A 25,825-nucleotide genomic window follows, 5' to 3' on the forward strand; every position below is an offset into this window, starting at 1 on the left:
ACCGTCAGCCAACCTTCCTTCCTGGGGACAGAATTTGCTGGATTTGCACAATAAGCTAAAGAATTACAATGAGTTCTTTAACTAAGAAGACGGAACTTAGTTGTGTCTAACTACAATTAGAGTTGGACATATCAGGCTGCATTTTTCTTATTACCAACCATATTTTGAAAGGAACAAGGCCTAAAAACAAAGCCTGGAATATGGTGATGACTAATGAGCTACTCTTATAAGACACAGATAAATAGTTCTCTAACCATTTCCTCCACTAATGAACAGCATGAGAGGATTTGGCACAGGCATTCTACCCACATCCAGACTACCTTAGTTACTCACACTAAAGACAGACAAATGGCTCTCTATCCACTTCCATCACATTCTAAGTAGTCATGGAGATTGTTAATATTCTCCTGAGCTGTCATTCTGTGCAAAAGCTAAGCACCTGAGGAGGGTTCTGATAGTCTGTTCACAGTGGTAGAAGAAAGGATGAACAAGTCCTTCACCTTTGTAGGCAACTGAGGTGCATAAACAAGAGAAAATTGTGAGAAGGACTTTTGTTGTTATTCACACCAGAGAAGGAGGAGAGGGTGAGCTTGCAGAGAAGAAAGCAGTGCAGGTACAGATAAAGGGGAAGGACCCTGTGGGAACTATGCACGTCAGAGACTCTGCAAGTGTTCAGAATCTATCAAAATATATAGCCGGGTGTACTATAATACCATATCCAAAAGAATACATATAACAAGCAATTAACTTGGAGAGAAAGATGGGAATTCCATCTTGATTCCTTATTTGTTTGGCAATGGGCATCATTTAAACAATGAAACCTGATTGCCCAAATAATCAGCTTGCAGTTTCGGAGCTGCCTGATTTTAAACACTTTGGAAAATTAGCTTCATGTTCTGCTTTAGTGAATAAAAGTTCTCTGCATTGGAAGCTTATAAATTAGCTTCAGTTGTACTGCCCTGTTATAAAAGTTTCAAACTATTAACAGTTGTTTTGACCAGCCCTGTTTTTCCTCATAAGTGGACAAGTGGAATGATTCCTCGAGGCAATTGTTCATGGCCAAAGACATATGCACAGCCTTCTTCATTCTCCCTATCAGACAATGTCTGATTTAACAAATGCCTCCAAAGAAACAAAGCCTTTGTTGTTAAATGATCAGGAGGCACTGAAGTATTTTAAGGGCAGATAAGAAACTCAAAATGCCAGCTACGGAAAAGGACAGAACAAAATAGTTACAAATCAATGAAATGTACAGATAGAAACCCCATAAACAAACATCTGGAAGACTGATTCACCTGCACATTCCTCTGTATATGTCTGCAGATAAGAACACGTGAACTTGCCCAGACAAATTTAGAACAGCGATTGGTCAAGCCGTTACTTTTCTACTCCAGCGGAATCTTTCCCAGCCTTGATATTCTTTTACTTCTAGTGGGATTTATCATTGAACACTGACCTTTCTGCTTTTACATTAATTTTTATAGCACTTGAAAATAGTTAAAGCGCCTAACATCAGTAATCCTCAAGTGACCTTGCAAGGATGGAAACAGTCTAGTCCAGTCCAGTCCCTCCATTTCCAGTTAGGAGAATCCAACATTCAGTGTGTCTTCTCAATGGACTTTGAAAGAGTTCTTCTTCTGTATCTGATGTAGCATCACTTCTGTACCTGATTAGACTCCAGTTTATATGTCTGCAGACTTTAAGACTGTGATATAGTACAGACAAAATATCTTTGTTTCATTTATCTTGCCTGGTGAAGATTTCCTGAAAACTCAAATGCCTCCAAACCATATTGTAAATTTAACTTTGCCCAGTACATTTATATTAATTTTGGATTTTTCTTTTTAAATAGTTAACACAGCTGCAAGGAAGATTATCAAACTTGATTGAGGTGGATAGATTCAGTCTGACAGATCAGTAGTCCAAGTTTTTAAATCATTCAGCTTACTCTAGTAGTTCTACTGCATGATTTTCTTTTAACATCATTCTACTAGTAAGCATCTTTGGCAGTGTCCTTGTTGTGACTGTGAAAATCCCTTCTCTGACCATCTAGGTCTCACTGAGGGACCTCTGATCAGTCTACAAGCAGTTAAATTGTTATGGTGAAAGGCTCTGGCTACTGTCCCCACAGATTCATGCCATCTATGTGTTCTACTCCAGTCTACATACGGTAGCTGAATTTCAGTAAGTGTGGGAACTGAATGCCAGTAGATCTGGAAGGCTGAGGAAAGCTGCCCTAAGACCTATCATGAGGAAAAGAATTTATTATATGGCTTTCTAGATGACAGGCAGTGTTAGCACTTGCCATGATGAGGCAGATACCAGGGTCTTCTGTGTGAAGTCAGCCTCTCCTTAACCCCCTTTCAACTTTTACATTTTAAAAACAGTCCGGATTGATAAAGACAAAAGTTGGCCAAGCAACTACAGCCACTACTATTTTCCTTATCAGATATGCCTCAGGGTCCTGCCAGGATATACATCTGGAGCCTCAAAGTAATGTTAGTACAAAAGATGATAGTGTCCAATTTTCCCAGACCTTCTCTGGACTGAGGTGCCGGTGTCTACTTACCCAAGAAGCTTGTGGCAGTACAAGCCCAGAGTCACTTTTTCATGAGATGGGTGGTATCTAAATTTGAAATATAAATCTGAAATATAAATTACAGTACCATTAGAAACCAACTTTCCCTAATTGTCCAATCAAACCTGGTACCAGCCCTGATCACGAGATCAAGATAAGAATATGAAGAACTTATAATCATAGAAGAATAATATGTTGATTTAGCTATTATACTGAGATAACAAACAGAATGAGGGAGATGAGAGTTGTAGGATACTATTTCAGCTTGTTTTTTTTATCCTTGAATAAATTTCATATACTTCAAAAATGTTTAGTTCCCATTTCCCGATATTTATTGCTATAAGTCATTACTGTTATATTGCATTAATATTGTTGGTCGCCAGATGTTTAGACTGGATTTGGCATTTTTATCCTCCTATTGAGTCCTTCCCAAGGACCTGGGATAGGCAGATGTTGTTGTTGGATGGTGTTAAAGGTATCGTCACAAGATGGAAACTGTTCCAAGTAAAGCTGCCTTTTGCAATTGACTGATGGTGATTTTGTCAATGCTGATGGTCTTCCAGTGGTACTCCAGATGTTTTGGAATTGCACTCAAGGCACCTATTACTATTGGTACTATCTTTGCTTTCTTTTGCCATACTCGTTCTATTTCTATTTGCAGATCCTTGTATTTTGTGATTTTCTCCAGTTCTTCCTCTTCAATTCTGCTGCCTCAAGGTATTGCAATGTCCACTATCCAGACTTTTTTGTCTTTCTTATCAATAGTTGTTAAGTCTGGGGTGTTGTGTGGCAGGTGCTTGTTTGTTTGAATTCTAAAGTCCCAGGGCACTTTAGCTTCTTCATTTTCTATTACTTTGTCTGTTTTGTGGTCCCACCAGTTCTTGCTTGCAGGCAAATGGCATTTCTTGCAGACCATTGTTGCTACTCTGTCATATCATTGTTTGTAGTCAGTCTGTGCAATCTTCTTGCAGCAGCTAACTATGTGGTCCACTGTTTCTTCAGCTTCTTTGCAGAGGCAGCATTTGCTCCCTGTTGCTATCTTCTCAATTCTGGTTTTATATGCATTTGTTTTTTTTGTGCATTGGCCATGTAATACCTTGCCTTGCCATGTTTCTTTTCTATTCTTCATTTAGTCTTTCTGTAGGGCAGTTTGGTCTCTTCAGTATTCAGTAAGCCTTCAAGGTGTACTAGCTTCAGTGCATCTTCTTCACTGTCCCATCAGATATTCTTCTAATGCCCTTTTTTTCTTCTTCAACTGTCTGGTGTACTTGCAACATTCCACACCCACCTATGCTCCTTGGTCTGTCAACGCCAGCTGCGTGGATGAAGGGCATGATTCATTGTCATTATTTTTCTGGTCTTCCTATCCAGGGCTTCTAGTTCTGCTTGAGTCCAGTCCACTATTCCAGCTGTGTATCTAATGACTGGAATTGCCCAGGTGTTAATTGCCTTGATGGTATTTCTTCCACTGAATTTGGACTTTAAGATCTTTTTCACTCTCATGATGTATTCACTACTAACCTTCTTCTTGACTTCAGTGCATTTGATGTTGTCATCCTGAAGGGTGCCCAGGTATTTGTAGTGATCTTCTTCATCCAGACTCTTGATGCTGTTTCCATAAGGCATCTTGATTCCTTCAGTTTTCACTATTTTTTCCCTCTTGATCGTAAGGGTGGCACATTTGTCCAGTCCAAAGTCCATTGCAATATCTTGGCTGTATATTCAGATAGTGCTGAGTAAGCAATCCTCTTTCAGATGGTGTTTTTCCATACAGGTTCAGATCGTTCATGTAAAGAAGGTGGGATAGCCTGGCAGATGTTTCTGATGTTTGATAGCCATGGCCTGACTTGTTCAGTATTGTTGACAGAGGCATCAATGCAATGACAAACAGTAGTGGTGATAGTGAGTCTTCTTGAAAGATTCCTGTCTTGATAGTAATCTCTCCCAGTCTATCACCATTGACCAGCAACTGCATCTTCCATTGTGCAATTGATTTTTGCACAAAGCTTCTGACGTTTTTACTGACTCCTGTTATTTCTAGGCACTTGATTATCCAGTCATGTGGTGGGGAGTCGAATGCCTTCTTGTAATCAATCCAAGCTACATTCAAGTTGGTCTCCCTTCTCTTGCAGTTTTCCAAAACCAATTTGTCAATTAGGAGCTGATCTTTTGTATCTTTGCTGTTTGGGTGGTTTCCTTTCTGCTCAGATGGAAAGAGCTTGTTTTCAGCTAGATGCTGTTGGATTGCCTGTTATCACACCGGTTAGCAATCTGAAAGTTGTTGGTAAACAGGTAATTGGCCTGTACTGTGGTTGCCTGGTGCTGCCCCTTTTGTTGGATCTTTCATTATCAGGTAGGTTTTGCCAGATGTGAACCAATATTCAATTTCACCTCCTTGCAGTATGTTGTTAAACTACTTGGTGATGTGTGGGTACAGACCAGTCAATGCAGTTCATCTTCACCTGGTGCTGATCAATTCTTGATCTTCTTTGCCCTTTTCTCCACCATTCCTGCTGTTATTACAAGTTCTTTCATTTTAGCTTCTTTTTTATTCTTATCAACCTCCTTTATCCAAGCTTCATTCTTGTTGAATTTATGGGTTGTCCCATAGCTGCACCCAGAATTGCACTGTTTCCTCTTTGTCGGGTGTTGGTAGAAACATTTCTGATTCGACTGAAATTGGATATTCTGCCTATAGTGTGCAATTCGAGCTTTGTATCTGCTGATCTTTTTAGCTATGGCTGTTATTTGCTGCTTTATTATTTCCAGTGCTTCTTTGATCTTCCTTGTTTCTAGGTGACATGTCTTGATCAGGTATTTTTTGGTCTTCTTGTTCTTCAGCTTCTTTTCTTTCATCTGCTCTAGCTTGCTTGCATCTGATCTTAGAATGCTGATCTTATTGTCCAACCTGATCTTCCATTTTGGTGGTGCACTGTTTGGCTTTTACTCTTGTTTGTTGATTTTGCATCCAAGGCATTCAGTTATAACTGCAGCTGTGCTGTACATTAGTTGGTTTGTTTCTTGCAGTGAGTTGGTACTTATATTTGATATTATAGTATTGGCATCTTTTAATACTTGTGGTAGCTGTTTCTTTGTAACAAGCTTCAATGCAGGCAACCTTATTCTGTTGTTTTTGTGCTGTTCTAGATGCTCAATTATTCTTTGTTTCAATTCCTCTTGTTTTTTAGTTAGAGGGCTTTGTTCTTTCTGAAGTGCATTATTATTATTATTTTTAAAAACCTGCTAAACATTCTCACATTTAGCTTCAGATTTCAGCTTCTTCTCTGTAACCCGAAAGGACAAATCTCTGAACCAAGATGGTAAAAAATTCTTGTAAATACATGTGCATGGATGCAAAATATCAATATACTAATCATATTTCATCTCCTCTATAACCTATCTTTCCTGACACTAAATGCTGCTAGAAATATTGGAGTTATAACTATTAATTAAAAATTATAACCAGACCATTAATAATTCTATTCCACGTTCTCAAGTTAATGGGATTTTTTTTTTCTGGTAAATTTACAAATGTATCTTGTTTCACAAACCAGCATGAATCAAGTTATAACAGCCTGTACATATGCAGGCTAGCCAGAGGTCATTAACCTGCAGTGGGATAGGAAAGCTTAACAACCATGCATCATTCAACAATAACCAAGAATATTTCTCTTCTAACAATGAAATCTCTGCACTCAAACTACTTTGGAAGCACTTTTCTGAAGGATGATCAAGTTGTTAATAGGTAGCTTACATTCTACAACAAAAGCTAGGGGCACAAGGATTGTGGCCAGAAGACATGATTCAAAGAAGGGCCTGAGGATCAGTGGATTAGAAATTATGACAAGAGGCTGAAGGAACTGGGAATGCTTGGCCTTGAGAAGATCCTTTCATTTGAAAGGATGTCACATTTAGGAAAGCCATGATCTCTATCATTCCAGAGTGGAGGGCACAAAATAGCAGATTTCAGCTACAGAAAGGCAGCTGGTGGGTTTGTTCTCCCCTTCCCCTTGGCACTTCCTGGCTCTTGTGCTCCTGTGTCTTCCCGGTTTCTAGGCTCAAGGGAGCATTCTATTTTAAGGCAGTAGGTGGAAAAAACAAGCACCTTGGTGTTTTTCAGGTGGCTTGGGCCCTGCTAAACAGAAGGGAGAAAGAGAGCTCTTGTCAACTTCAGCACTGCTTCAAGGATTTCCAAACTGTCAAAACTAACAATCAATTAAAGTAGAATTCCAGGAGCCTGTCTGCCTTCTTTAGGCCTTAGCTTCTCCTTTCTCCCACTCCAGCTGAATGCAACCATGTTCAGAGATCACTTACTTGCAAAACTCCATGTGTATGTGTATAAGAAATATGATTACACCTTTGGATGCTTTTCTGTGCAATGTAGTGATGATGCTTCCCTCTTTTCACTAACTACTCTTCCTCCATGAGATAGCATGGGGGTGTGGATGGAAGTGGTAGCAATTTGTTTCCTTTCTTTCATGGAGTAAGGGTGTGACTTTTGTTCCTCCAATCAGCGTGGTGTTGACTAATTATTTTGCACTCTCCTGTTGACCAGCTGGAAGGAGCCACTGATTGGGTCATGGTAAGCTCAACATGTTATACGCTTTTCAAGGCCATCAATAGTGAATATAATGCTGATGAGTTTCTGACTGCTTTGTAGAACAGTCATGATGCGGAAATATCCAAAGAGTAAAACCTGGAAAATCCAGGGCCCTGAGGACCTGGCTCTTTACCCAGGCCTGTAGTGGGTATGAGTGAAGCTCCCTTTTCTTCTTGTACCTTGTTCCCATCTGGGTTTGTTTTCTCTGCCAACTTTGTTCCTTTTTGTTTTGTGTTGTTTTCTTGTTTTTAAATGTTTCTAACAATTTGTAAACCATCCAGAGTCACTGGAAATTGGGCAGCATGCAGTATTATTAATTGCTGTTGCTGCTGCTATTATTACTATTAGTAGTAGTAGTAGTTTTTTTGTGCTGGTGTGGATATCTTCAGAGGAAGGGGGCGCTTGAAGGGAAACTCTTTAGCTGTACTTACCAGACACCAACAGCCATGTCACTGAAGTACATCATCATCTACCTGGCAGGTACAGTCTGAACCTTCATAAAACCTGTATCTCCTCATGGCAGTCCAGAAGAATACCACAACTGATATTAATAGATGCTTAGAGAACCAACAGAATTAACAAAAACAAAGTCCCCCATCTAGTCGCTGGCCTAGGTAATCAATCAGTGCAACCTAACTTTCATATGTCTAGGGTGAAACCCCCATCAAGCCTAATTTACCACTCAAGTGGCTATTAACTATTTAAAAAACTATAGGACAGCAGTAAGATCAGATCAGTTCAAAAAATAGTTAGCAGTTTTCAGCAGAACAGGCCACAGAAATCTATTGTCTACAACAGTATTTTTTCAAAATCATCAAGTCAAAAGCAACGAAAGAATTTTAATCAGGTATTAACACTGAAGTGGGGGAAAGGGGGTAGAAAGGTTTACATCATAAATCATCTGTAGTTCTTAGCATAATGATGTACATCCCTTTCTGGATGACACTCTCCTAGCACATATATTCCTGATAAGCCTGCACTTGCTTACAGAGCCATCTAAACTGGTATTTTCAAGCCATGCTACAGAGAGTACGATGGTGTATCTTTTTCCAGGGTGGTTTAAGCCATCACAGGTCAGTCAGTTCCTCTGCCAAGCAATTAATGCCCACAAATCAACAATGACAATATCCAAAAACAGTGACCATTTCAAAACTTCAAGACATTTAATCATTGACCTCAGCATGTCCATCCGTCTGCAAAGACAGCTCTCTGTGAAATAGCTGAGCTGAAAATTATTAGAGATCTATGGATTAAACAGAGATGCAGATTCTACCCATGTTAAATGCTCTTCAATGCTATTCAGTTCCTGCATTTTTAAGAGCAATTTGGCGGAATGAAATTTAGCCACGGAAGCTTCTCTTAGCATAGAGACAGTGATGGGGGGTGGGGGTGGGGGTGAGGGAGGTGTACAATGCTGTATGCAGTTGTATACAGTTGGTTTATATTTCACACTAAACACACTAAAACATAAGGTGGATTATACGATTTTGGCTTTGTGTGTTGCCTGAACCCAGCTCTCCTGGTACATAAACAATAGTTTACAGCCCAGCATGATGCATGATATTAACTAATGTATCTTCTTCAAAGAAGGAATCAGTCTATCTCTAAAGCAGGAAAAACTTCACCTGCACAACGTTGATGGGCTCAGCTTTTGTTATACCTGACAAAAGAAGACCACAGTAACAACCGAGGGCAGCCGTTTTTATCTATGCATGCCTCATTTGCAAAAAGCAGCTGTAATAAGTCTGAAGCAAGGCAATCAAAGGGGCAGCTAACCGCAGCTCCCTGGCTGAGTCTTGGAGCACCAGTCAAGCTGCTGTTGCAGACCAGCCAAAAGTGATGGACACATCCTTATTTGTAAGTATTTAATGTTTCTTAGGAGGCACTTCTCAAAGAAATTGGTATGTAATGGCAGCACTCACTGGAAAAACAGGCCGATTAGAAAATGCACTAACTTATCTGGTATTCATTTGAAAAGTAAATGGATGCAAGCAAAGGTGAAAGGTCACTACCAATTCAAATATTTTTGCTTTAACAGGCTCTAGCACTCCTGCTTTAATTCAAGCAGAAACACAAGTATGAATAATCAAAGTGGATGATGCTCATATAAAAAAAAGAGAACCCTTTGTGCTTTTGCACCATTTCCAATGGCCATTGAAGCTTAATGGCACAAAATTTACATTCTTCTCTTTAATTTGTATTCCGTTCCTTCCTTCCGAGTGATGTGATTGTGATTTTTCTCTTGCCCGTCGTATTATTTTGATGCAAATGTTATGTGTTGCTCCAGTCCAATTTCCTGCTTTGCTTCAACTGGCACCCCCTCCTCTTTTTCTCTCTTGCACAGAGACAGGAAAATAGTGCAAAAATTGGGGTCAGGCAAATAAGTTCTTCAACTTCTGCTCTAATTAAGGGGGGGGGAAACAAAACGGAGTTCTTGAAATACCTTGAAAAGCACGAAAAGGAATCATTATCTTCAAAATATTTTCTTCAAATTGCAGACCGGGGCTTCTGCCTCCCTCCCCCCGCCCTGAACGGATTCCAAATTCTGCCGCGTGCCGCGCGCTCGGCGAGCCCTTCGGCTGCTCCTAATCACCCAGGGAAGGTTGCTTTATTGAGATGCAGGGGGGCTTCGCACCAAAGCCTGCGAGCGGAAGGCCCCGAGGGTGCCCATCGCCAAGTAATGTATGCAGTGGCTAATTTAGCATCCTGTGACTAATTTCCATTTCTTGTGCTCAGAGTTGGCTTGCTAATTACAGAGATGTTGTCTTAACTTTCGTTAATTACATTCGGCTGCTTTTCTAGCAGGCAACGGAGCAAATGAAGGAGGCCGCGCTCTCCAAAAGAAGCAGAAGGGCCCGGAGGAGGAGGAGGAGGAGGAGAAAGAGAAAGAAGCGACGACGAAGATGATGACAGAGCGCAGCGGATGCACGGCGCAACCTCCCCTGCTTTGATCCCGCTCCGCTCCGACTAAGTCCGCCAGCGAGGAAAGGCGCGTAATTAGATCCTCGGCTTTCATTAAGCGCCACGCCGCTCGGCCACCCCAGTTGGCGGCCGGATTGTCCGGCGCTAGGCCGCATTGCCGCGGTAGCAGCGTTTGCCTGTACAGCTTCCGTCCCCGAGTCTTGTCTGCAGCTACTGCGAGGATTTACCGGAGCAGGCTCGTACATTCCGGCTTCATCCCATTCCGTGTTCTTTGCTATGCCTTCACCGGGCGCTTTATGCTTAAAACGCAAGTTGTCTTTTCTTTCTTTTGTTCTTTCTTTCCCTCCCTTCCCCCTCAGTGGCGTTCAAAACAGCAGTAGGTGAATGCCTTTTAATTAATTCGGGCCAACTGAAACTCCCAGACTAACGAGTTACCTCTAGAAATCCACAGACTGATCCTTCACCAAGAAGAGAGGGGCTGAGAAAAGATGCTGGCAGATGACAGTGCAAAGGAGAAGCTTCATCCCAAGGTGTGAAAACCTTCGTTTGCACTGTAGAGATTCCTTTTAGGTATCACCAGATTTTCCTTGCACAAAGCAGCTGCAAGCAGCCATTCCTTTTTGAAAGTATAGAGGCCAACTAGTGTGGATTTCTCTTTGAAAATATGTCATGATGATGAATAGGCTTGAAATACTATCTCTTGACTTGAATTCCAAAATGAAGTGACACTGTGGCTAATCCGATTAGATGCAAAAGAGGCCATTTCACTTTTAAGGGAGGCAGTTCTTAGTGGGGTAACTTTCCCAGTAAGCTACCAGTGTGCCATTCTGGCCTCTGTGCAACTAGGAGAGCTTTTTCTCCCTTGTGGTTCTAAGCACAACTCAACTCTTGTGATATTGAAGTGACAGCTGACCAGAATGCTCCTTGCTGTCTGAGCTGCCTAATAAAATACATTTCACTCACTGTTGGGAGGAGGAGGAAACTTTCGAAAGTGCTGATTAACTGATGAATACTTAACAGAATATATTGCCCTCCCTTCTAACATACAGATATACCTCTCAGGAATCTAATATAAAGGCAGGTGTTGGAGCACAATAAAGTTTACACACAACAGCTCTGAGGAAGCATAAGCAAGTAAAGATGTTTATTTTCCAGAACTCAAAGGATCAGCATAAGATTGTTTAAATTGTGGGGGCAGGGTAAAACCAGTGTTACAGGATCAACCTCAATCTTGGGATTGCCGGGGTACAAAGTAAAGGATCTATGAGGAAAAGGCCTTAAAATACCGCAGCTTTGTCCTCTTTTACATCTGACCAGTTTAACTGGCCCTGCCTCTGAGTTCTTCCCACACAATGATTGCTTGTGCTTCCCAGTTGTGGCACAACATGCATTTTGCTTTGAGCAGGTTATTTTCCTGCTAAGTTTCGCCTGTCCTAATGGATAGAACATGCAAGATGTTGCTGGGCAAGGCTGACTAATCCCAGCCTTTTCTCTGTAAGCCCTTCCACGGTTGCATTTGGGTATGCAAAGCGATCTATCTAAAACGGGTGGTGAATCTACTCAGCAAAAGAAGGATATGTTGTGCTGATACCACCAACAACAGTTATGGAAGTGCTGGGAAGGTGCTGCTTCAAGAATGAAGAAAATACTATTCCTACCAACACATTTTGCTTTTTAGCAGATGCAAGGTTTTCATGAATCTTCAAGTATGTCTTTGAGTGCACTTGCCCTACCAAAATGAAAGTAGCTGAATGTGAAACAATAGAGATGTGCATATATCATATTCTTGTATATAGCTAGCACATTGACTGGGCTTCTGACAATCTTAAGTGGGCTGTTTTTATTAGCATTATATAATCTGTGTCTTGTACCACATTCTGTTTCTCAGGCTCAATAAAAAAAGGGCTGATATTGAACGGAGAACATTTTACCAAATGTGAGGGAAACAACTTGCCCAATTTTACTGAAGTGTGGCTTGAGAACAGTTTGTGCACAATTGGCTTTGTCCCCCCCCCGCCACAAATGCTTTGCACAAGTGCAAAGGGCAGCAACATGAGGAAGACAGCGCTGAACAATAGTCAGGCAAACAAACTTCTTGTATTCAAGCACTGGGTAAAGGTTTCCAGATCCATGCTTCCTTTCATACAAAAACAAGTTTCGGGGGGGGGGGGGTGCAGGAAAACAGAAAGACCCTGTTGTTTTCAGATGTGGGATTGTACAGCTGTCATTAATAGACCTAGACAACATTGTCCCAACAAGTGCTTCTGTTGTAGGGGAATCACAGCTCTTCACTATCCCAATCACTAAATCAACCATTCTTGTTTCAGCATCTGTAACTATTCCTGTGGCATTGTGGTGTAGAAATGCTACTTGTGGTGTAGAAATGCTCCTCTTCAGACATTAATCTTACATGATTTCAAAAGTCTATCCACATCTACTCTTGTAGTCTCAGTATCCCTCCATTAAAAAAAAGTAAAGTTCTTTAAAGAGTTTTGCTGTTTAAAAGGTACAAGGACCCTGATCTACAGCTGCAGCACATTTCCCTTACAATTTCAATATGTGTGCATGTACTTTAAAACTTTGTGGTATCGTACATCTTTGTGCACTTTAATTCCAGTATGTACAGTGTCTGCCTGTGATTTCACGTGAATAAATCTATCCCCCAAGCCTAAAAATCTCTTTCCAAAGCAGGCAGCGAATAATTTTCTTCATCACAAGCTGCATTTTTTGGTTGATTGTGGGTTGCAGGACTTCTCTCTAGACCCACAGGACTCAAATAGTAATAATCTTCAAGATTGAGATGGGATGGAAGAGTTAAAACACCTCATTGCACAATCCTGTTTTCTCCCTTTGGATCATGTGAAGGCTACCACTTCTCACTGAAAGTGCAGAGCTATGCTTTCAAAGTGCTATTTCCTTCCTGTTTTGCCAAAGATATGTGTAGCAAGGGACGGCAGGTGGCCTATAAATCATGACGCGCCTCCTCTTGCTTCTGATCAATGCCATTCATTCACCATTGCCACAGCCCAACTCAAGTGGCAGCAACCTTGGTTGTGCTTTAAAATTGGGTTGAATTGATAGTACTTAGATGGGAGACCAGCAGAAATTCCAGGGCTATAGGTTAGGCTGGGAAGTAAAAAAAAATCCTGAAAGAATAGAGTGGCAAACCACTTCTATACCATGCCAACAAAACTATACAGTATGGATGATTGTTTTTAATTTATTTCTTAAAACCAGTGTATTTTTTGAGGTCCCACACAACTGTTTTCCATCACCCTACCTACTTTGGGAAAATAGTCTTTAGTTCAAACCCTTTAGCTTAAAAAAAGAGAGAGAGAGAGAGAGAAGCCCTACATTAGGGTTTAAAATGAGTTTCTCATTTCCAGAATCTGTTGCTTATGATTGTCTCAGCAGGTGGCAGCACCTGTCTGTGTTTGGAAGCTAAGCAGATTCAGGCTTAGTTAGTATTTGGATGGGAGACCTACAAGGAATTTTAGGGCTCTAGATTAGGGTGGGAAGTAAAAGAAAAATAATGGGAGGAGGCAATGGCAAGCCACTTTTCTACTCTTGCCAAGAAGACTACATAGCCATGTCCATGATGTCACCAGGAGTGGAGCTCAATTCAAAGGAGTCTGAAATCCCTTCTAGGTTACCTTTCCCAGAGAGGTGTTTTAAAATGTGTTGCAAGAATGCCCCAGCCAACATACCATCTTTCTTGTTTTAAAACTCTTCCTGTGGATTAACTCTTTAGGCTACATTGCCAACTGAAATGAAGTCTGTTTATGTGTACAGTGCCCACATTTCTGCCTGTATTCGTATTTGCTTCTGTATTCATGTTATGACATGTTGAGGCTTTGATGCATATCCTATAGCCACATACATGGGGTCTACCAGGTTGCAGTTATTTGAGAAGATTCATTCTGAGTGACTATAAAACAAGTGGGCAACCTATTGGCAGCCGGGGGGCACTTGACTTTGAGTGGGGGTTAAGTGTGTAATAATGCAAAGTGGGAGGATTGTATCATATCGCTTGGGGCAAGAATGGTTGAGGGGGAAGTGATGGACTTTTTGTTGCATTTTAAAACAATTCTAGGCTTATTGTACATTTTGCATGTGCTTCCTCTCTCAAAATGTTAAGAAACTGATTGTTTTTAGCAATTGTGGTCAAATGGGCTCCATGTGGCATTGGCATCTCAGGTTTCCAGAGTTTCTCCCATGACACCATTTCCACTTTCACTTTGCAGAAGTGACACTGTAAAAAAGAAATACAAATAGCATGAAAGTATACAGTATGTGAATCAATGCAGTTAGAATCTCTCTGGCCTATCATTTGGGCTTGCATGAATCAGCATGCCCAGTATATCCTACACTCCAGGGGTCTTGATCTGGGATTCCCTATATTTTGTTTTTCAAGAACTGTATCCTTTGACACCCAAAGAGAGTACTTAACCCATATTGATCTGCACTGTTCTTAAGGAGTCCTGATGTAAGCTAAATTTATCAGTGTCAAACTAAGGTGTCCTCTCAGGAAATTTTCAGACTGATTCTTTACAAGACTCATTTAACCCTTATTTTGTTTGTTTGTTTGTTTGTTTTGCAGAAGATGAGGAAGAACAATATTGATAAAAAGCCATAGTGTTCCCAGCTCAGCTCACTGAAAGAGAACTGGAAAAAAGGGTGATAAGGCCAGAAACCGGCCCCATGGAGTTCAGTAAGAATAAGACATGCTTCTTTATAAAGTTGTTTTAGGCCACTCACTATCCATGTCTACTTCCAAAACAGGCACTCATTTAAGGGCATCACTTTGCTTTATTAAGAAATCCCCAATACTGGCAACTTCTCAAGACTTCCATTTTGCAGTAAAAACAGTCCCCACTTTTCCCTTTAGCCAGTTGTGTGTGTCTGCCTGGCCCCCCTCATTAGCAATCTATTTGTCCCCTCTTGAAAGTCTGTTGTGAAAAACAAGCCAGGCTCTCAATGGGACCATTGAGCAAACATGAGGCTCTCAATGGGGCTTTGTTGGAAAAAAGTATGAATAGCATCCTTTGGATCTGGGCAAATTGGCCCACACGCCCCTTGTGAAGAACAAGGATTGTTCCTGCTTACTAATAAATCTGCTTTAGCAATGCCCCTCTTTAAGCATAGGAACACATAGTGGCAGAGAGACTGTGTTCATGGCTTAACATATTATTGAATGGTTGTCTTGAAGTCCCAAAGACTACTTGGCATAGAAAACAGTTTCAATATGAATATTGGATCTGTGTAGGAAAAACTTATTTATGTTGTATACAGTAAGAATAAAAGATCTGTTTCACACAAATCAGGTACAGTGTTACATTGCATGCTCATGGATTAAAATATGTATTTATTTGTTAATTAAATGCATGGTTTATATATATATAGGGACGGTCAGAGTTTTATGGACAACAGGAGCCAAGGCTCCTCAAGCCAGAGTTGGAGCAAATGCCCACAGTATGAGATCCCCAAATACTGTGGTGAGAATGCTGAAATCTCACATGCTTTGGAAAAGATCTCATGAGATTTGGGAGCAAGGACAGGTACACCTCACAAAGTCTGGTGGTGGAAGATTTTAGACTTTTTAAATTTTACTCTTTTTAAAACATTGGCCACCACTTCATTACACAAAATTGTGCAATGACACCAACACCTGAGAAGGTTGCCAAGCTCTAGTTGTGTTTCCCACTTAAAAATTGCAAAAAACCATGCTATCTAGTTTTTTTTAAGGGCTTGGGTAGCAACAAAAATGGGTTGAAAATACATGTACAGACCTGATGTTGCAGATTGCCCACTGTGGCTGAAATATCCAAAAGTATGTTGGAATGTTTCCGTCTGATTGGAAGCTCTAGTGATGACACAATCCAGGTTCCGTTAGTGAAACCTAGTAAGGAATTTCTCATGAGAGGGCATGTATCACAGACTCATTATAGTGTGGTTGGCAGGCATTTAATTTGATCCGAATTGTTCACTTGTGTTTTGTTTTTGTTTTGCCAGAAGAGCAGACACTAGCTTAGCATGAGGAGAAAAGTTAGACTGGGGACTAGAACTTGCATTCACTGGTTGCTGTGACAACTCCAGTTAATTTCAGTATGATTTACTTCCATGACCTGCTGTGGGGTTAGATAGAAATAAAAGTGTTTCTCCCAAGACATGCAGATTCCCAAAGCTTGAGAAGGAATAAGAGTTTCCTCCTTTTTCCTTGCACTAAACCAGCAAAGGCCATAGAGTTAACACACATGCAGTACTGTCAGATGAGCAGTGTAAAATGGTAACCATAGGCTCCTTTATGGCCTGTCACACTGATAGTTGAACTTGAAACCAGTTTTAATTTGATTATTCAAAATTAACGATTGTGAAGGTTTGTTAGTATAGCAACTTCTTTCCATGAAGAAGTACAGGTTTTTACCTTGAAAAGTATTTTTCAAGTGTATGATTTGAGAGAAATTGTATGAAGATACACAGCCTTCATGGTGTTAAGATTCTACTTCAGAAGCTGCGTATATCGCGGCTTTGTTTCCTGGCCCCATCCTATCATCCTGCTGTCTGTTGTCATTGTCAGATATAAGAATTCTCTCCTAAATCACCTTTAAAAAAAACAGTAACATCAATTTAGCTGTACAGCTTTTTACATTTTAAACATAGCTAGGGACATGATATCTCAGCAGACCTTAATGTTTATACATTGAAATAATTCATCCATTAAAAACTATTACACAGATAATCACTTCCTTGAAATCATGTCAGCACTCAACTATAATAATAATAAAACAAGATTTCTTTCAAAAGACTCTTAGGTAAATGGGTTCAGTGCTACTTTCTGTATCATGCAGGTCAATTTAATTCCGCTCTGTACTTGCTATACAACTAAACAATTGCTTTTCACACACTAGAGAGCAGAGAAAATGCAGTTTGAAATATCCATCTAGAGGTGGCCTTGAACACTGTCCTTAATAAAAGCTTGACACCTGAAATTCCATCTGTTTATTCATCCACATCAAACAGTTAGTCAAAATTTCATGAAATTAATGTTGCATTAATCAGTGGTAATAATCATGAAATGAATGGTTTCAGATCTTGAAAGTGCCAAGAATAGTGTGAGTACACTCACCTTTGTTGTATATACACATGTGGAGGATCTATAAGTAGTTGGTTGAGTAACTAGGAGACCTAGAAACTAACTCTCTGATCCCTGAGCAGGGACAGTGAATGCAGATTGCAGCCATGCAGATAGAAGCCAGTCAGTTGAAAGAAAGATGAAGTTAGAGAGAAATTAAAGCCAACATAGGTTCACCCATCAAGGAGGCAGACAGTAGGGCTATGCAGTGCTGCAGATTGAAAGGAAAAAAAGATGCTTCAGAGAGATCCCAGAGTGCTCTGCATGTACCAGACATCTTCCATTACCAAGATACGATCATCAAGATCAACAGCTGCTTGTTCAGTTAAGCTAAAAAAATTGTTACCTTGTCACTCCATACATTTCTTATACTTTATCTCATCCTTCTCTACCAACAACGCCTGCTTGAAGCGAAAGGATGTCCGTCTGTATTTCTATGAACCCATGTCTTCAGCCTGAACTTGCTATAAACCATAAACTTATTTTGGACTGGAATGATATGAATTAATGCTATCTGAATAGTCAGATTCCAAATTTTCAATTATATTTTTGCAGAATCAGTTCTAATGAGTTCAGAGTACTCTGGTAAGCATCTACCTTCACTCTCTTTTTCCTTCTTGGTGATTTTTTTTCTTGCCTAGTGATGTCATGAGTCACTGAAAATCTGCAAATAGATGTTCCCCATCTAATTCTAATACCTGCAGCTCTTAATAATCCATTAACTAAGAATGGCTTGGCTTGCAAATAGTTTCCATCCATATTGAGTATATCAATTTATGGTGGCCTATTTTTAAAAAACAGCTTAAAAGTATATCAAAAGCCCAAGTGACTTTCTACTTAAGGTAGAAATGTTGAACTAATAATAAATTGGACAGTAACACGTTGGTTATGTTGGATGTTAGTCATAGGCTTCAGTCATGCTGGTGGCAGCACAGCTTGTCTGGATTCAGAAACTAAGCAGGGTCAAGCCTAGTTAGTATTTGAATGGGAGACTGCCAGCATATTTTTTAAGGATGGAATGGAAGTATTTGCAGGCTAGACTAGGAACTAACAAAAGTATTCCAAAAGAAGGCCATTGCAAATCAGTTCCATATGGCTATCAGCTAAACTGCATGGACTTGCCCATGATATTACTGAAAGTTGAGCTTGATTCAAGGGAGACTTGGCTTTATTGTTTGAGTTTACCAGTTCAGAAACAATAATTCTAACTTGTTAGAATGTTATGTTTAATGGAGAATGCGACTTAAAATTCCACAATTTTAAAATACAACCTTGCAAATAGTTTCTTATGCAGGTCTATTCATGGGTGAATTTGAGCAGGCCTTCTCAAAAAGACCAGTAATAAACTAATTACATAATGCTAATATATTGATGATATATTTTTAGTCTGGACAAAGGACAAAAGACCAGACTATTTTCAATATTACATAAATTATATTCATCCCTTAAGTTTATGTTTGGCACTAGTGGCCCAGCACTGAAAAGCTAACCATCCCTTTTATTGATCTCTTCCTCAATGTTGAAAATTGAAAAAATAGCTTTTTTTAGGGACACTTTCTCATAGAAATGTTCTGCTGGGAGGTACATTATCTTTCAAATCCTTTACCATCTGTATTTATCTCAAGGAAATAATCATTTTTTAGAGTACCTGGATGAATAGAACTTAATAAACAAATAGGACATTTTCTGCAGAACTTGCACTTGTATTATTGAATATGAATATTCACATATACTGTCATAAAGATATAATATATGACCTCATGTATACATTTTAGGAACTGTGGATATGTTATCCTCACACACACACACACACAAATAGAATCTGTTACATAGAACTACAGATAATCACTATCTGATATGTCCATTATTGGTATAAAAATACCACCTGATTGAACACAATTACTAAGAGGATTTCTGGCAATATAGACTAGCCATCCATCTAGCCCTAAACTAGAGGGCAAATTAGCCATCTGTCATGAGATCAGAAACCATACTTTGGAATATTTTGATCTAAAATGTTTTGTATATGTCAGATTGACCACTGGATTCTGTTTTAGAGCAGGGGTTGAAGAAGGAAAAGTCAAATATTTTATTAATCATTGTCATATTGTTTAAGTAACTAACTACATAACTGAGCTGGGATCCATCACAGACTTGATACTTTAAAAATCCTGTGAAAACATATTCAATCATATAATACCCCTGCTTGCAGCCTGAAACCATACTGTTTCTAGAAAGAGATTTTAGCATGTGATGTTTGCCTCAAAGAAAGCTTGAGCTTGTGAGAATTTCCACAGCTGGTACAATTTTTGTGTTTTGTGTGATTAGGTGCAGTAGAGCTTTTATACTGACTTCCCAGCACTGTGTTTCCCAAAAGCTGCAATTAAAACCCAGTTAGGGGAGAATAGTAAAAAATAATTGGAGAGACAAGAATTCTGCTTTAGATGATAAATAGGTTACCTAAGAAACAACTTCTACCCTTACACTACTCTATTATAAAAGTAAGGAGAAGGAAATCCAGTGTTGTAAAAAAGTTACAGATAATTTGTGTAATTCAGGGAAATAAAAAGAAAGTGACTGCGTGAATAATTTTCCGGCTATTACTAGACTGTAGAGGGAATTCTATTTAAAGGTGGGTAACTGCTTTGAATGCACATTTTCCTATCAAAAAGTGGGAAATAAATATTATTTCAATTCACGTTTCATTGAACAAAATATTATGTATGGGAAGAATGCAAGGTTTTTTTCTTGCCTAAAAGTTTTCAGTTTATTTAAAGAAACATAGATGAATGTAATAGCAGTAGTTATTGTATGGCCAGCGTCTTGTGGTTTTCCTAATGACAAAAATAATTATGTCACTAATCTGTAAGCTTTCACTTCAAATATTCAGACATTTATATTATTCATTAAAATAGTATACCATTTTATTTCTGAGGCCAGAGCACTAAAGACATTTGGAAGATCTGAATTCTGACCCCATATGTTCCAGTACCACCTTGCATGAACTTGACCCGTTCTTCTGAACTTTGGAACAGTGATGCCAGTACTTCTGTCGTTCATGCTGTTAAATTCTCAGTTTTTTTAGTTTAGAGTAAATAGTCTTTACTATTTATTCATGTGGAACATAATACAATAGACCTCAAATATTAATATGAATTTACAATTTATTTAATTTATTTATTATAATGAATTGTAATAATAATAATAATAATAATAATAATTATTATTATTATTATTATTATTGCCTCCCATCTGACATTGTGAATAATTACTATGTGAACTATTGTAACAACAAAAATGTCTGGTTCAGACAATTTAATGGAATATTTCTAGCTTCATTTATAATGCATATTAAAAATGTAATATAACATTTTAGAACAATTGAAATATACAAAAGACATGGGAAAAATAATTAAGAGAAGTGATTAATACTTCTTTAAGTGAGAAATCACACAGAGCTTCCTTTGAATTAGATGAATCTCAAATATTCCATTCTTGTGCAAAGTAATAGAGAAAGTAGTGATCTTGCAAATGCAATTGAATGAAACTGATTTTCTGGACCCAGCTCAATCTGGACTTGCTTCAGGATACAAACTGAGATTGCTTTGTTGCCTTGGTTGGTGACCTATTTCAGAAGCTATGTGGGAGTGTGACTATGGTAGTTCTCTTGGACCCTCAGCAATTTTTGAAGTCGGTCTTGGTATATACTTCTGGATTGTCTGGCTGGATTGGGCCTTGGGAGCACTGATGTACAGTGATTCTAGTCATTCCTCTCAGGAAGTGTCCAAAGGGTGGTGCTGGAGGACCGCTTCTCAACATCTAGGTCTCTCACCTATGGTATTCTTTAAGGTGCTACCTTATTCCCTTTGCTGTTCAACATCTACATGAAATTGCTGTGGAAAGTCTTCTGTAGCTGTGGAATGGAGTGCTCCTTATCTTCTAATTCCAAGGAAGCAAACAGTGTATCTTGAACATTGTTTCATCTTGATAACTGGCTGGATTCGGGAGGCTAAGCTGAACCTAAATCCAGATAAGTTAGAGTAAAGAAAAAGCTGAACTTTAGAACTGTGAAGGTTGCTTTGGATGTGGTTGCATTCCCCCAAAGGAACATGTTTCCAGTTTGGGAGTGTTGGCTGATCACCGTCTGTCACTGGATTTACAAGTGGCAGCTGTGGTGAGGAGCAGTTTTGCACAACTGCAGCTAGTACACCAACTAAGACCCTTCCTGAGCTTATCCATGCCTTGGTTACAGCCTGTCCTGTCTATTGCACCATATGAAGGGCATCCCTCTCATAGTATCTGGAAACTGCAATTGGGGCAAAATGCAGCTGCATAGCTGTGGGATTGTACAAGATACAGGAGTTCATCTTATCCTTGTACTGAAACACCTGCAATGGCTTCCAGTTGCCTTCCTGGCACAATTCAAGATGTTAGTATTAAGCTTTAAAACCCTTGGCTACTTGACTATCTGTGGATCAACGTCTCCTGCTATGAACTTTCCCAGCTACTTGGAGCAGTAGGAGAGGATCTTTTGAAGATATCTTTGCATCCAGGAGCCTATGTGTTGCATGGGAAACAGTCTTCTCTATGGCTCCCAAACTGTGCTGCCTAGGGAGACACACAGGACTCTCTCCCAATATTCAGGAAGATAGTAGAAACTCTTAACTATTAATATATTTCAGTGTTTAATTTTAATTCTGACTTTATTGTGTTAATGTTTATATTTACATTTTATATTTTTATCAGTGTAAGCTGCCATCATTGTTTAAGAAGGTGGACTAGATATCTAATAGATAAATAAAAGCATATGATACAGAAAAAATGAAGCGTCCAGTAATTAAAATATGAGATGCAACAAAAATATTGACATGCTGATCTCAGCTTACTTCTGCTTAATAAACAAACGATGATAGAAAGTATTAAAGTAACAAAGAACACATTTTTAAACATTTTATGAATATTTCAAATTAGTTTTCAAATTAATATATTTGAATGTCTAATGATAAGTGCAATCCAGTTGTGCATACATGTAACAGAATGAGTGCACTTTTGTAGTTGCTAGTGGCACCAAACTCCCATGTGGTAACAATTCAGGAGGGTAAACTTGATTTGCTCTTTGGGCGTTAAATGTGCTGCAGGTTCCCTGTCCCAACTTACATAGATACATAAAAACACTATTTTTATTATTATTTGTTATATCTTATTAGCCTACTTTTTCTCCAGGAGCTCAAGGCCATGTATTTGGCACACCTATTATTTGTGCCCACAAGAGCCCTGTGCTGTAGGTTGCGCTGAGAAACAGTGAGTGGTGTTTTTGTGGCTGAGGACGGACTTGAACCTGAATCTCCGCAGTCTAACACCTTCACTTTTACTCTGCCCTAGCTTGAAGCCGGAAAGAACAGAAAGCTGGAAGCAAGCAAGCCACCCACCCATATTTATTTTCAGCAACGTGGCGAATCGGTTCACCTTCTGGTAAATGAGTATTTTGTGATTGGTCATGGCCATGATAGTAGCCATTTTGTGAATAGATAAGTCTCTCATAGCACCAAAGTGCTTTGGAGTGTACCTGTCACATAACTCTTAATATTCCAAATGTGACCCCGGCTTAAGAAGCTTGCCTACCCCTGTATTAGAGGATGACCTTTGTTGGCTAAATATATTTGAGCCATGCAGAAGATGAGGAAAAATTTAGACATAGTAAGTTACTGACAAGGTAAAAGGTAATTCCCAAGTTCATCTGTATTTAAACATCCATCCATGTCATCCATGGTGCATCACGCCTTCTTAGATTTCTTAGCAGTACCTACCTGATCTTGGGCGAAAAGCTAAAGATTTGGATTTGGTAGGATCTGGATGGAAGAGCACCAGAAATACCAGGGCTATAGGCTTGACTGGGAAGTCAAAACTTTAAAAAAAAATCCTGAAGAAGGCAATTGGCAAAAAGTTACATAGCTGTGGCCACAAAGTCACTAGTCCAGCTCAACTTGAAGGAGATTTTACTGTTTGCAAGGCTGGGCAAAGATTTTGCTGCCTGAAATGATGGACAAGATGATACTATGGAACAATCTTCTCCAGAAATGGACAAAGAGGGAGTTGCCACCATTAATGCCAACATGTCACCCAATTCTGCCTAATGTTAGACCAAGCTTGTTAGACATAGTACGGTGATGTTCAGAGTGCTGCTTCTTAAATCACACAAGTCTAAGGTAAGTCAGCATTAACCTCATAATATAAGTAAAAAAACCTTGAAAAATCATGCCTTGTTTAAGTTTATTTAGTTCAAGGCATAAATGAGATTTGGACAGGGAATTCCTGTTTCTGAACACTTCTTGTACAGGCTTTGCTAGATGAATAGAAACCATCTCTCCAAAAGAGAGTGAAATGGTTCCTAATGTGCCATCCCATTATTTCATCAAAAATACTGTGTCTGCAGGTTTGCTGAAGCACAAGCAAGCCAAGTCATCTGGTACTGAAGGGAGTAATGGATGAATGGTGTTGCCAAACAGATGGTAATTTATTGCCTTAGCTGTTCTTTTGATCTACTGGCATGCTTGAATGAATATCTCTGCTGTTATTTCTTTGTTTTTAGCTCTGCAATGTGGGTGGCATTAATTTGCAAGGGGGCAACAAACTGTAACAAACAATAGCTGCATTTCACTATTCTTTGTGCCATTTATTGCTCAAACCAGATTTTGCCAAGATTTGGGATTTAATAAGACTCCTAAATCCAAAATGGTTGAATTCTCATTTGGGCTTTCTAAAGCCTGTAAACTTTGCAATGCATTTAAGCTCCAAGCATTAAATTTAAATGAGGACATCAGGCTAACTGTGATCACAGATTGATGCTATTTGTATCTAACCTTATATCCTGAGATTTAATTCTTTACCTTATTCAATTAGAGCATTTTACCTTGCTGTTTAGGAAGGGAGGAATGTAGTACAACTTCTGTCTTGAAGATTACTATCTAAAGTATGGGACACAAGGCAAAATATAAAGGATATAAGGTTGTAAAACAGGATATAAAGCACACATTCTTAAGCGTAATAGTTCTTGCCACATCCAGTTATGATAGACACAATTCAAGTAGCCAGTTAGGGAGCCAAAGATCAGTTGCTCTTTCAGTAGCACTGTTGAAATGTCTTCTTTTCTCTCCACAGCCCTACTCTTCATTTTCCTCTTGACTTAAGGAGCATTTGATGATATCTTTCTAAGCTGGCCAACATGCTTTAAATGTGGACATGATTCAGCCAGGCTTAAATACTTCCATATTCTGTTGATGTCTACTGAAGAACAAAACATGTGTATTTAAATTTCTCTCAACTGAAATTAGTGCTTAACTTTGGCTCATTTGTGCTCAAAGATGTTCTTTCTCTCCAGGTTGCTTATAAACTCGATACTTTATGAAAGATTTGGTTCTTGATGAAGTAATGTACAGGTAGTCCTCGTTTAGAGACTGCCTCATTTAGTGACCATTCGCAGTTACAACAGCAATGAAAAAGTAACTTTGCAACCAATCCTCACATTTACGACCTTTGCAGGTCTGTTAAGCAAAGGAAAGCTGAAGAAAGACCATAAGCACAACCGTGATTTCATTTAGTGATCACTTTGCTTAACAACTGAGTTGCCGGTCCCAATTGTGCTTCCTAAACAGGGACTACCTGTATTTTTAAATGAGTATGCATAGGGAAAGCCCAGCTGAATCAGACCAAAGAATCATCTAGTTCAGTATTTCACCCATAGTGGTCAATCAGATGCTCAGTATGGAAGCCCACAAACAAGACATAATCTTAGTAGCCCTTCCAGTTCTTATTCTACCACAGTTGATATTGAGAGGTTTATTTCCTCCAATTTTGGATGTAACACAAAACCATCATGACTAGTGGTCATTAGAAGCCATACAACATATGGGGAAATAAAATTAATTGCTTAGAACCAGTTAATTTAGTTCAAAGGTTACATTTTTCCAGAAAGAGGTTTTTCACATTAGCTCTGGTCCTCAGCCATTATTGTCCTATGCTGTACCTATAGTGTGGGTTAATCCTGTACATTGTCTAAAGCAGCCAGTGCTTGGTTCAATTGGGACTGCACAGGTCATTGTGCTCTTCCATACCACTTCAGTGATGTCTTTACTCCTATACACCACCTCCATTAAAGGAAAGAATTGCCAACTGAATTCCGTCATGTGTTTAAAAGGAAGAATCACACAGCATCATGTAATGAAGCATATATTAAAAATACAGAGGATTCTGAATACTTTATGATTATTTATGATCATTTATTTATTTATTTATTTAATACGGTGTAGAGGCTAGCTGACTCCAACTCTGGCCAGCTTATGCTTTAAAAATAAGAACAATAAAAAAAAGGAAACAGATCATATGCATCAGAAGGCAAACTCTCTACAGCAAACAAAACATTCTACAAGGGCTCAACCACCACCTTGCCCCAAGGCCTGGGAGACCATCCAGGGTTTCAGTGACTTTCTCAACGTCATCATAGGGTGGGAGCTATACGAATCCTGGGAGGATGCTGTTCCAGAAGGTAGGCATTACATCAGAGCAGGCATACTTCCTAGTTCCCAATACATTACAT

General features: G+C 39.3%; 1 long non-coding RNA gene across 1 annotated transcript in view; it reads left to right on the forward strand.

Annotated features, from left to right (window-relative positions):
- LOC148213618 (uncharacterized) overlaps positions 1-25,463 on the forward strand; it is a 101,188-nt gene extending 75,725 nt beyond the window's left edge. Inside the window, exons 2-4 of the long non-coding RNA XR_015794234.1 lie at positions 14,701-14,811; positions 22,615-22,704; positions 24,391-25,463. This is a non-coding gene — a long non-coding RNA (uncharacterized LOC148213618). The remainder of the gene's footprint in view (positions 1-14,700; positions 14,812-22,614; positions 22,705-24,390) is intronic.
- Positions 25,464-25,825: the final 362 nt, after the last annotated feature.

Source organism: Python bivittatus, unplaced genomic scaffold (assembly GCF_059951505.1).
Source record: "Python bivittatus isolate LINGU-HERP-01145 unplaced genomic scaffold, Pbiv_v1 ctg000960_np1212, whole genome shotgun sequence".
In the NCBI taxonomy this organism is placed as follows: Eukaryota; Metazoa; Chordata; class Lepidosauria; order Squamata; family Pythonidae; genus Python; species Python bivittatus.